Genomic DNA, 9,701 nt, shown 5'->3' on the forward strand with positions numbered 1-9,701 from the left:
ATCACACGAACTTAACCAGCTCAATCAGTTTTACTTTTGTGACATGCTGTAGCATACTTCAACAAGTATATGTGCCTAATGTAACTTTCCTAGCTTTTCATGGATATAAAAAGTGGTCCGATTAGTGAATGAATGCATCGTAAATAAATAAATAAATAAATAAATAAAGATTTATGGCATTTATGTTGCTTAATTGTTTAAAATTTGCTGTATTTTTTATTGTTTTTTTCTTCTTTTGAAATCTAGCCTATCCCCAAATCCATGTCTTTACTCCCTGCAAGGAGAAGAAAGGCTCAACCCAACAATGACACAAAGACCCATGTATAATGTACAATGCAGAAGGGGACCGAAATGTTCAAATAGGACCATTTTATGTAGCCCATTTACCAGAGACAACACTATCAACAAATATGAGTTCCCTGACTGAGAGGTGGTTTGGTTCATCCTAAACTTGGGAGATCATCTCTTTAATCATAGAACCATGGTTACACAAGTGATGTCTTTGATTCAACCTGACTGTCATTACCAGACTTGTTTAACTCCAAGGACACACTGACCTCTTGGACTGGTGGGCAGCTGTGGCACCAGCTTTTCTTTTGCCAAATCAATAATTGAGTAAAGCCCACTGAAGCAAGTCCACAAAATGTGCTCTTGAGCAGTGATTGGAGAAGGAGTACTGGTTGCATAAGCGTAAACTCTTCAGGCAGGTTGTTCCAGAGACCATACCTTCTCCCCTCACTTTCCATCCTCTAATCCTCCTCTTTCATCATTCTGTTTATCTTGTAGCTACACTGTGAACTACTAGGTTGCTGAAAAGCCCATTCTTCTCGCTGGTCCCAGTAATTATACAGGTCTTTCCAGCTCTCACGCTAGCAGAGAAGTTGCCAGCCTGCCTGATGCCAAACTTAACATAGGTATGGTGCCCACATGTGCAAAAATTGGGACTTCTATGCACATGAACTCATGCACACACATGCTTACATACAGCTGTTTCTCTGTGTTTTTCCATGCCAGGGTGTATGTGTTTGATGTGTTTATACAAGCTTTGATGGGCCTTGCAGGGGCCTGGCAGCAGCAGCGTATCAGCACTTTAAAGTAGAATTAGACCAGTGTGTTTTAATATTGATTTTTTTTAGATTTCAGCGCTTGTTAAATCTGTTCAGTGAGGTCTAGTAGACGCATAGCTATCAGCCACAACAATGCCTGGACATGTAAACATTTTGTAGACATTGGCAACCAATGAAAAGGATTGCTTGGTGAAAATGGCCTTCACTGATCTGATCTTCAGAGGCGTATCAGTGTATTTGTTCCAGTCATAAATAGTATATGAAAACACAACTGGATACCAGCAGCGCCCCACTTTGTAGTCAAGGCCTCATTCTGAGGAGAAGGGGCTTGGATGTCAACTTATCTAGACCTTGTAACGAGATTGAGATTGATGAGGCTGTCAAGGAAGCCTGGTGGACATAAACATATGTTGGGCTTTTGCCGGAAACATCTGCAAGAAACTGGGAAGACTTAGAGTTTATGGAAGTCTTAGAAGTCCACAAATAAAAGCAAGAATGTGAATGCTGTTATGACAAAACAATTGTAAGTATAGAACAAAGTAAGTATAGAAACCAACTGATAGGTCATATGAAAATGATAGAATACCTGCCAAACTGTTCTGGAAAGAAAACCTTGGTAAGGATGTTATGAGACAATGCCAAAGAAAAAATATGAGCAAGGAAGATTGTTAACAAAATGACATCAGAGAACTACTTGCTAGGAAGGCCTACTTTGCCTACGTTCATTCTGGATGTGTTCGGCCTGGAATGTTAAACTAAGGAAACTGAGAAGAACTTACAGTCCCGGCCTTACATGCTGATATTATGGTCCACACTTTTTCCATTCCAGATTCTGCCTTGGTTGATTGCTTTTTTTTATCATGTAAGTTACTTGTGCATTGGTTCATTAGGCCAATGTGTTAAAGCCAATGAATATGAATGCTCTCACCCCTCACTGATGGACTCAGCCGGGTAATTAAAATGCTCAGCTCATTGAAAAGCTGCCATTAGTGAGGTCCAACTAATGCCAACGTTGCCAGACACACGGTCAAAAGGAGTTGTCTGTGAAGGCTCTCAGCCATCCAGGTCATGGCAATTCAAGATGCGTTTAAAAGGGCAACCGGACTACCTAGACCAGGGGCAGGGCCTACTGTGTACAGGAGGCTTAGATTGACAGGTCTAGCTGTTGAGACAGCTCCTGTATTGGTGAATGTCTGAAAGACAATGTCTTCTGCCTCCATTTATACCTTTACAAAAATATGTTGGATTCATGTTAATGTTTATTTAAAGAAATTTAAATTTGAGGGGGAACCCCCGTAGACCCCCTGTTGAAGACCTATGACCTAGACTAGAACTGAAGAAGCTACTCGGATGAGCCACTGATTACCACTAAATACTGTATGTTGTCGCTAAATATATTTTCAGTCATTTATTTGTTATCTGTTACCGCTTGTTCTAGTAGGATGTGGGTGTATCTCAGATACATTTGGTCAAGGGGCTAGTTATACCCTAACACAGAAAGGCAAACAACCAGGACCCAGAACCTTCTTGCCATGAGGATGACATTGCTCGCCAGTGTGTCCTCAGTTCCTCCATGGCTGCTAGTCTTTCCGCTCGGATGTGGGAGGTTGAGCTATTCCTGACACTTTACGAACACTGTGCCTTCGGGGAACAATTAGGTGCCTTTTATGTTGTTGTAGCTTCATCACACTCCTCCGCTGCTCCTCCCTTGTAGAGTGAAAAAATACACGCACGCATGATAACATGAACACACATGGTCCATTAAGTCTCCCAGTCTCCCAGGAGCTTTGTGCAGTTCAATTGCAGCCAGTCCATCAGACTCATCAGCACTGCTGTGGGAATAATATTACCAAAAAAAATGAGCTCTTCAGTTGGCTCTGATCTCTTTCGTTTTACACATGCAGGTTTCTGCTTAGATTAAAGAATTTGCTCCGTAATGTACATGTTGTGTGTGCCTGTGGGGTTATTATCATTGCACAGCTTGTGTTCTTTACTGCATTATGTTTCATCTATGTTTGTCCAAGTTGGCTGCATGCACACGTTTCAGAGCGTAAAAGCAAACTTGGAATGCAGTGGAAATAGAACTGTTTCTGTAAGGTACGTTGGGAAGCATGCTGGTCCATGTTTGTGCACGCATGTGTGAGTGTGTTGTGTATTGGCAGACTTGCTGCTCCCACGTCCCTGAGAATGAGGCCAATCAGACTGGATAGACAGTTTATTTCCAAACACTAGCGTCTGGCCTGCTGCCTCACACACATTCCAGTACTTCCAGACAGAGTTTCAGAAGCGGGAATTAAAAGGCATCGGAGTTGTTAAAACATGACATTCCCAAAAAAGGGCTTCTGGGCCTTGAGACTACCCAGAAACATCCCACATGACTCAACTCTGCAGGAATTACAGCACCGCCAGGGTCGCTGATGAAGGTCCTCTCATAGATACAGTCCCTCCACAGTATTGCCGTCCTTTACTATTTATGTTCTTCTGTTTGTGTTTCATCATCAGGTTCTCTTATATATTAGATCATTATTTGCTCAAATATCTCTAGCTCGTGCTTTTAATTTCGATGAGTTTCTCAAGAGCACCTCAGCAGGGACATTAAGGGAATCGCATGGACTAAATGAAAATGGACAAATCCTTGAACCTATGTTTTCTGAAGAGCATTTTGAAACTCAGTCTCCAGATGTCTCCATCTTGACTGTGGCCGACTCATCCTAACTTCCGGCTAATTCAAAAACACTTATAATAGCTATTACCATTCATTCAATTAAATTACAATTATATCAAGATTCACCCACTCTGCAGTTGGCATAATGGGCCACTCATTGGCTACAGAGACCAAAACTGTTTCTGTCTGAGACGAGGTTGACCATTTTAACCCCACAGGGCTCTATGAGGCTTGAGGATTGACTTGCCTTTGGAGCCTCGAGTGGCCACTCAAGGAACTGTATTTTTTATTTTTTATTTTTTTTAGGTTTCATATTTGACATACCAGACTCACTAAATTATTCACTCATTCGCTATTCCTATATAGCATAGAAAGCAACAGATAAAAGAGAGGGCAGATAAAAGAGATATTTTGACAGTGAATAATCATCATTACTGTGCATCATCACTGATGGCAGCTGGGTTTATAGTTTCTGCTTCTGCCATTGCATTTTTGGAAAATGTTAGAGGAATAGTAGTAGATATATAGTTACAGTGCTTTGTTCCTAGTGTATAAGTGTTTTTATATGCTTTATTTCACCAGGAATTCTCTTGATAACATTCTTGTTTACTTTGAACTTTTAGAACTTTGGACTTAAAGGAAGTGATAATTTTCATGAATTAGCAAAATAGGGCTTGAGAGAGACCAAACATTAGACTATAAAGCTACACTACTTCTCATAAAGTCTTTTGTGAATTTTGAGAGTTAAGACTGCTCAAATAAATTTTTTCTTGCAGTTGTTTTAAGCTTACAGTTTAGGCAGCTCTCATCTCCCATCATGTTGACTTCTCTCCAGTCCGTCCTCCCAGGCGTCAACATCACAGGTTCCACACTGAGAGATCACCTAAGTTTCAGGATACTGAGTCCTGCACAGTAACGTCAGCGAGAGGCGGCTCAGCTAATGTAAGTTGGCTCAAAACTTACATATCTGTCGTTCTGAGATGTTTTCTGAACTGACATCAGATTCTAAAAGTAGATACAAGATAAGGAAATCCTTTAATTTATCCCAGTGAGGGGGCCAGATGTCATACACAGCCCAGTCCACACTGACATTGGCCGCGGATGAGCTTGCTGCATTCTTGATTATCCACAGTGAAATTTCTCAATACGCCAGTGACACATTATATCTACATTAGATTCCATTTAGTTTTAATATTACATGATTCTGAATGCAGAGATACAGAATTTTTAGTTTTTTTTTTCCAAGAGCAAAATTTACCCACATAAAGATAACTAATTTCAGCATAATTAAATGATAAAAGTGGTGGTGCCTCTATCAGGCCTTTTGTGCGTACACACACATGCGCGCGCACACTCCGAGGAATGTTGTGTGTATTGTGAGTGGGAGTTGAGGTCAAACTTCACGAACACTGACCGTGCTGATGTATTCAGCTCCTATAGAGGTCGGCTAAGGCGGCTATCTGTCCAACAGTGAGTCAATTCATTCTGCTAGCATGGAGGGCCGCTGGCATTAAAAATGGAGGCTTTCACTAAGTGACCATTTCAAAATTTTAAAGGGGTCGATCACCTTCCAGTCATGTCCGGTGTGTCCATGCAAGGTTGCATATATGGCTTTGGCGTAGGGTTCATTCAAAGTGCTATTCCTCTGAATGAGTAAAAAGCGCACATTATAACCCTTTAAAAATGCATTATGAACGCAACTCTGACTGCCCCGAGTCATAAACAAACCTGATGAGATAACCCTTATTTAATCATTAAGGTTATATTAATATATCAGGTTTTATGAAGTGTATGATGTATTGCGCGCAGGCTGAGGCTTGTTTCACAAAAGTAATTTTCAAGATGAGATGAAAATTGCAGTATACTGTGTTCCTTGGTCATGTCTTGGTCACCAGTAAGGTATTTCTTTGGAGAGGTTAAAGGATCAAAGTTAAAATGAATAGTTAAAAGTTAAATGAATAGTTAAAATTACACAATTTTGCATTTCTTTCTTTTTTAATGTTATCTAGAAGTTCTTTCAGAGCATTGACAAGTCTAACCAACCATTAGAGTGTAATCTATTAATAAGATAAAACAAGGATTATGACTTAGTAGCTCAATGTATATGTGCAGCTGAAATGTATTTCAAATGACTCGCTATATATGTTATACAGGTGTAATTTTCCTTTATTATATCGTCTTAGCAGACCTTTGACTTTCTGTGGGGAGAACAAAAACTTGCGTAAATAGGAAAACACACTTTTTGATAAGTTCACCCTTAAAAGCTTTGAACTTTTAAACACATATAATGCAAACGCAGAGATCATCTTGCACAGAAATGTGAATCTTGATAAGAATCTGGAAAGGTTGAGAGACAAAGAAGGTCATTAGACCAAAAGACAGAAATTAAATGACCGGCCTTCTCCACTGTTCCAAGAAGAAGAATATTACTATAATATTAGTATAACGTAAGGAAGTCATTCTGTAATACTTTCTTAACGTTCCGCCACATTTTATCCAGCGTTATTCTCATCTACTTTACTATAATCACTAAATCCCATTTATATTTCATCACCCTAATAATTAGACAAATCTAAAAGTCAGAATACTCTATGAAACACTGAATAATTAAAACATTTCCACACTTTTCTATTACCAAAAAAAGTAGGTTTCAAAGGGGCTTCCCCTGAAGTGGATTTACTTTACTTCTCCTCTTCTAGCTTCCCAGGGCCCCAAAGGCCTCTCACAGTGCGGGTAAACATTAAAATATTCATGTATCAATTAAACCGGTAGAAATTAATCTAATAAATATAACCTGACAAAGCTATTACGGGCTCTTAAGCAGTAGGAGTTATTATGGGGATAAATCCTGCAGGGCTTTTGTGGTGATGTTGATTGCATGAGCGGTTCTGGATAACGTAAATTCATATGGGCTGGACAGGGGAACTATTAACTGGTAGCACTCTTTAGCTGAAGTGCTATTATGAATTATGAACATATGCTTTGGTTTAGTTTGAGTGTGTCAACCAGTTATATCACCGCGTGTTTAACCTCTTTTGTTTTCCCCCCGTGTTTGTTGTGCTGTGACATCTAGATGAACCTATCCGGTGTCTGGGGTGGGGTTGCGAGTATCGGGCCAAAACACCACTGGTAAGGAGATTCCTAAATATAGGGAATTTTAAGAAATGAGTCGTCTCTTCTGGATAAGGAGGGCAAGAGTCTCCTCCCAGGGCATTTACCAGCGCCATGAATGCTTCGGACACGTGTACTTGGGGGTTCGGACTTCACGAGTTTGATTCTAAAATAGGAATCTGGAGGACGGGAGGATGCAAGATGGTCAGTCTAGGATTAGAACAGCAATGTGCTTGATAAAGGCCGTGAAAGGCATTCTGGGATAAGGGGCTGTACTAATTTCACGCAGTCGCTTTCCAGTGCAGTCTTGATAAAACAGGCAGGGCAAGTGCACATCCAGGTATTTTGACTGTGCTTGCATACTTTGAATTGGAACAATGACTGGGCAGTAAGTGATGGCTTTTCACAAGTCCAACAGTAAAGACAAGAACAGATTGATTAATGTCCTTGTAGTCTAAACTGGGAGGGGAGCTTGCTGGCAATTGTCTGGTAACTGGGCCTTGACCTGTAGGGCTCTGGTAGGAATGTTTAGGGGCCATTCAAGCAGGGGTGTGGGTGCATTATGCATTATCATATCTGCAGCCAGAAAAGAGCATCAGTATCGCTGCTGAGTTAGCAACTCAGACTGACTGTTTAATGGACTTACAAATGTGTCTCTAGGGGTGTGTACTGTGTGTGCCGATTACCTGCTTGGTTGATACAAGCCAATACGTTCTTCTGTCACCAAAAGGAGAACTTTGGATTTATTCAGGGGGAGTAGTCAAACACATTGTCAGTCTGTGGTTTCACATCAAGATTATCTCTGATGAGTTTGTGATTTTCATCGGCAAGATTTCGAGGCAAGAGAAAGGGAGTGTCCAGTTCTGGTCCTCAGAATCGCTTTTGTGTTTCTGTGGTTCTGTCCTGTTCTGTTGGCTTCATCCGTCCGTGACCTTCTGCATGCACTGGGGTGGTTCCAAGTCCAGGCTATGGCATGTTAGAGAACAGTGGACTGCTGTCTTTGATTTGGAAGGAGTTGCTGTCCAAAATGAAAGAGCCTTGTCTGTGGGCATTGTTCGGCAATGAGGGTAAAACTCAGTGTGAGACTGACAGGTGAAATGATGAAGTGTAAACAGTAATGCTGTCATCGGTCATAACACTAGGCATCTGATCAGGACACCACGAGGTGCCTTCGGTTATCGGGGCAACTCCAACCCGTAGAAGACTATATATATTTTACCTGGCTCTGCCGTTCTGACTCAAGCCTCCAGTTTTGCCGCTCTTGACAAACCCCTGAAATGTATAAAAATCTAGGGGATTAAATAAGAGCTTTATTCCTAATGTATAACATTTTTTTCAAAGACTGTTGCATCAATCTAACTATGAGGTATCTATTAAGCTTCAGAATTTTTACAGTCTTATTCCTGTGAAGTTTCAAAAATATATTTTTAATATGAAAGAACTCATAAAATTGCTTGGCATGCCCAGGGATGAAGTGTCTTGTCTGGGGCTCAAGAGGCATTTTAATTGCTCCGGGTCCACAGTCTTGAACTGCAGATCCGTCTTTACAGCTTGCATTAGCATACATAATACTGCTCTGTGGACTCAAAGAGTCATGCCAATTGAAAAGCAATCATTTTCACAGCAGAGCATTGCCATCGCCACTTTAATTGAGAGCAGGGGTACTTGCATGCGCATGTGCACGTCTTCGTATCATGAGACAAGAGTTAATTAGTTGTGCAATACAACACAGCATTATGTTGTAAATCCAATGATTGGAGCTGATTGCTTTTGTCTATTTGTATCCCCTGGGCTGGCACATGTGTTCTTCAGAAAACAGAGGGAGCAGGCGATAACTGCCGGCCACATCCCTTAAGACTGTCTGCGCTGTATCTATTTTTTTTTTCCACATACACATACAGTACATAGGCAGAGGACGGACTTGCACAACCAAAACAATTTCAGCAGCACGCTTAAAACACTGGCCTCGAGGGCCGATAAGCTGTGCAACAATAAAGAGCAGAATTACACTTAATATGAACATCCCACTGTTCAGTGACAATCAAGTCCATTAACACGTGTGGATCGCTTTTGTCAAATTCAGTACGGTCTGCAAAAACAAAGACATGGTTGCACTCTAGACTCCAAGAATGGCACGTCTGCTCTTTATTAATATGTACACAGACGGCTCCTGCCCCTGAGTGCTGCTTTAGTTCCAGTATGTAGACAGACAGTGTGTAAATAGATATGTTAACCATAGCCTTCATCCTTCACTTTAACCTTTGGCGCATCAAAGCCTATTCACACGTGCACAAATATCATTGATGGTCCAACACTATCTCCTTCAGGCTCAAACTGAGAATATCCCTGAATGAGCAGTCTCTATGACCAGGTGACACAACAGTACTTTCATTTTCATACAAAATGGACAAAGCAAAGCACTCCATAATGAAGATCTGTGTTATTATGCTTTCTGGTTAATTTCTCTTAACGTCAAGCGAAGGCCTGCAGGGACAGAGTGATTGAATCACGAGTGTGTGTATTAATGGCAGTGGCTGCTAATTAGCCAAACAGATAAAGGGAACATTAATCTTAACGGGTAGTAGTAGACTACTCAGGTCTGGCGCAAACTTGGCACTGGCTGCCAAACATAATGGGCAAGTGCTAAACTGTGGGTTAGACTGGGGGCTCAGGGTGCAGCAAGGTTAATCTGTGTATAGACTCGCTTTAATGTCTTTATTTCATCCTTGTAGCTTCTCAGACGTGCGACCGATTTGCACTTATATGGAATTTCAAGTGAGACTGTGGTGCAGCATTTATTTATTTTATTCACTGTTATCACGATTATAAATTCCTTAGGAATTAAAGTTCCATTTACT

This window comes from Mugil cephalus, chromosome 12, assembly GCF_022458985.1.
Source record: "Mugil cephalus isolate CIBA_MC_2020 chromosome 12, CIBA_Mcephalus_1.1, whole genome shotgun sequence".
In the NCBI taxonomy this organism is placed as follows: Eukaryota; Metazoa; Chordata; class Actinopteri; order Mugiliformes; family Mugilidae; genus Mugil; species Mugil cephalus.